Source organism: Diachasma alloeum, unplaced genomic scaffold, assembly GCF_001412515.2.
Source record: "Diachasma alloeum isolate Michigan unplaced genomic scaffold, Dall2.0 Dall_scaffold_00785, whole genome shotgun sequence".
In the NCBI taxonomy this organism is placed as follows: Eukaryota; Metazoa; Arthropoda; class Insecta; order Hymenoptera; family Braconidae; genus Diachasma; species Diachasma alloeum.
The window spans coordinates 25,892-30,210 of NW_021680915.1; positions in this window are offsets into that span (position 1 = coordinate 25,892).

Here is a 4,319-nt window from a genome sequence, read left to right on the forward strand (position 1 = left end):
GGGTTTCGTCTCGTTTTTTTTTTCGATTTAGAATTTTTGTATTCTGGTTTTCTTCCAATTTTTCAGTGTCGAAATTTTTTGTGAAAGAAATTTTTTATGATAGAAATTTTTGCTCGCTTTCTCTCCCGCAGAAATTTTCCGTGCTGGATTGATTTCATGAAAAACTTATTCGTCGCATTTTCCGTAGATTTTTTGTCAACCAAATTTCACTCGTTTTTTAAATTTTCAGATACATGCGACCAGCTCTGTAGAATCTTCCATCGAGGATTTATAAGACCTCCACAACCTCTTTGGTGGGCTCCTATCATCTCAACCGCAGTACGGACAACTGGGACCTCGAGGAGTGGGAGTGAGGTGCCCCCCCCTCCCCGTCACGGTGAAAAAAACAAAATTAAAAAAAAACAATTGTAATTCATTCGCATTGAGTTTTCAATTTTAAGAAATGTATTTGTAGAGTTAGGTTTTTTGAATAAAAACACGATATATNAATTTTTTTTTAATTCGAGTGACTTGGATTTATTTTTTGTCAGTCATTCGTGAAAATATATTTAGGACAGTAAAAATTAATAAAATTTGGAGAGATCACGACGTCGAACTGTTCGATAAATATCTCACAGGTCGGTCACCAAGTGCGAATTACAGGGAAAAACTAAAGCCTAGATTTCTTCAGAAACGCATACGTGTATATGTTGATAAATACACGGAGGATAAAAAGTACATACCGCCGAAAAAACGAATGATCGTGGCGAAAAAAGAAAAATAAAGAGGAAGAGAATAAACAATTCGAGATATGTAAACTGCGAGATCTTTGGAAGACATACTCACAACTTCATATTCTTCAGGATAGTGTTCAGTGACGAGTTTCCACCGTTTTTCGTACAGTGCTGTGATTTTTCATTTCGATAAAAAGAACAAAAGTTTGAAAATGGTCGGGTCAGTCATCACTGAAATGGAGAGAACCTACGGGATGGTAAGTTTTTATTTATATTTTGAGTGATATTTTTTGTGAAAATTCTTGTTCGGTTTTTTGTGTAAAAAAAATGTTCATATAGTTTTTTCGTTCATAATTTTCTGGGTAATTTTTTAGAGTCCGATTCGCGTGCATTTGTTTGTGAGAAAGAAATTTTTTTTGTTGAAAAATTTTCAGCGTTAACTTTTTAGTTAAATTTTTTCCAAAATGTTTGCATTTTTTTTCGTTTTCTAAACGTCTCTTATGGAGTTTACATGTATTTCCCATTCGGTTTTCGTCTCATTTTTTTTCATTTTTGAATTTTTCTATTCCGGTTTTCGTCCAATTTTTCAGCGTCGAAATTGTTTTTGAAAGAAATGTTTTGTGAAATTTTCCGTGTTAAATTTTTTCATTTTCGAATTTTTCTGTTCCGGTGTCCAATTTTTCAGACCTGCGTGCATTTTTATCGGTTTTTAAACGTTTCTTATTGAGTTTGCATGTATTTTCCATTCGGGTTTCGTCTCGTTTTTTTTTTCGATTTAGAATTTTTGTATTCTGGTTTTCTTCCAATTTTTCAGTGTCGAAATTTTTTGTGAAAGAAATTTTTTATGATAGAAATTTTTGCTCGCTTTCTCTCCCGCAGAAATTTTCCGTGCTGGATTGATTTCATGAAAAACTTATTCGTCGCATTTTCCGTAGATTTTTTGTCAACCAAATTTCACTCGTTTTTTAAATTTTCAGATACATGCGACCAGCTCTGTAGAATCTTCCATCGAGGATTTATAAGACCTCCACAACCTCTTTGGTGGGCTCCTATCATCTCAACCGCAGTACGGACAACTGGGACCTCGAGGAGTGGGAGTGAGGTGCCCCCCCCTCCCCGTCACGGTGAAAAAAACAAAATTAAAAAAAAACAATTGTAATTCATTCGCATTGAGTTTTCAATTTTAAGAAATGTATTTGTAGAGTTAGGTTTTTTGAATAAAAACACGATATATCCTTCTTTTTCTTCATTTGAAAAACAAACCTTGAAAAATTTACTTCCTTGTAGCATAAGGATAGAAAAAAAACAAAAAAAAGTTCACATTTTCTCTTTTATTTTGAAAAGAAAAATTTACATTTACGAAAAACTTCCTTTTAATAACTTACATCTAATTATCATCTAAAAAAATATAAAATTCGCATAAATCTAAAAAAATGAGATTGAAAACTTACATGTAGCTTATATCTACAAAAAAAACTTACTTCTGGTATTAAAACTTAAATTTAGTTTACTTCTACAAAAAATTACTCTAATCCATAATCTAATCCCTATACACTAGTTTAAAAAATCGAAAGTATCTTTCATTCGTTTTAGTTTTTCAATCGTCGGGTTCAAGCGCGCGTCGTTTTGTCTTATATCCGTAGGGGAGGGTTGCAGCGCCATTATCAAGCCTTCGTTTTGGGCCCGTCGCGCGGATAATCTTGCTCTCAGGTTTCGTGATGACGTCATGGTACATTGTCTGTCGTATACCCTTGTAGTTGATCTGGTAAGGCTCTACCTGATCGACAACGAGGGCACGAATCGAGTCGTAATGAATTTGTTTACGCGTCTCGTAATTAAGCCTAACCCCTTTTAATTCACTAACTTCTGCGATGGGTCCATCCCGTTTTTTTACACGATAAGTATAAAATTTAGGACCGCCTGAGACAAAAGACGTAATAAAACTCCCTTCTCTGTAGCCCTCGACTTCATCGGTCAAATCACCTAGAAAATTCCCTAGTGGTAACTCGTTACTTCTGTCGCTCGCGTAAATAACCAGGTCTGTATCATAATACAAAACGCGTTCTTGCTGTTTTTCCAAATAAGAATATAATTTGAGACGTCCGTGAGCTGTTGTATAAGCCGCAATAACAACGTTGGCTTTGGTAGACAGTTCCGTAGCTTCGTTTAAATGTTTCCAGGACATGAAGAGAGTCTCGTTATCGACAGGGACAAGCCCTGTCACTTCGATTTCAGGATTGAACATTCTGTTAGCAAATTCCTCATATGTCCGAATAATTGCCTTTTTCGTTAAATTTTCTCTTTCCCCAAATTTACCCCAGAGATAGTTTAAACAAAGTTTTGCTACTGCTCTCAATCCAGAATTTTTTTGAATTTTATCCTTGTTGAGTTTTATTCGCTCTCTTGCCTCATATTCGGCTATATACCTATCCTTGGATTCATCATCTATGCATTCTGTCGGCCAATCGGAAGCCTCTTGTTTGATTTTTAAAAAAGTGTTTATATACTCGGTAAATAAACCTCCTGTTCATGTCAGAGGATCATAACGTGTTGTTTTTTTATACTCCCAGATTTCGCTAATGTCCAAAATTTTATAGCCCATCTCCACAGCTTTACGAAGCTCAGGGGCAACCCAAGTCCCCAAAAACTCGCGATCAGTGGGGTCATTATAAGGGCAATCGTTTTGCACTAGGCCTTCACAGCATGATCGGGACAGAGGGAACAGTAGCTTCCCGTGGGCCTTGACAGGTAGAACCGGATGAAATAAGCGCCGTGGTGGTAAAATGCTGCATTTCACAAGTCCCTCTATACGTGAAATATCGTTATCAGGGCATATGAGCTGACAATTGTTCCCTACATGTACAGTGGGGAACAATTGTCAGCTCAGTTTCCGATAGGAAAAATCCCCGTCTTTAAAACATATGGATATAACGAACAAACGTCGACATATCGAATTTTTTCATTCTCTTTAACATCATAGTGTGTTACGGTATTTCCCGTACGTCCACCGAAAAACGCGTCTCGCGTATCTAAAGCAACAAACATTTGTTGATCGATATTTTCAAGAAAATTTGACAGTTGGAGATCTGTCTTTTTTGTACGAATAAAATCGCATTCCCACATTTCAACGACTTCGTAACTCAAGTTTTGCAATTCCCTTGTAATTGCTCCTGTTCTCTCATATCGACTCTCTAATGTATCCTTATGGCTCAACTCTTTATCTCTATTAAACTTGAAACACCGTGGACAACCGTGCCAATAACAGCCGTGAAACTGATATGCATATTTTTTATTATTTTCAACATCTTCCCAATAACCATCTAACCGATGCCCTGATTCCGTTCTGTGCTCGCGAGTCTGCCCGGCGTGTATTATTCGATGATTCTCGCAATGCTCGCGCCAGAGTAACCACTCAATCGCTACTTTTGATTGCGTTTTTCCTAAACGATAACCGCCCTGAGGTATAATACCTATCTGTTTTTCTTTCAAGAAATTTGTTTGAAAAATGCGCATACACGTCGAAGCAATCGTTACACACTCTGTAAATGGGCAAACATTCCCAGCATTCATGATTAATTTACGAAACTCCACACACGCTTTCCTTAA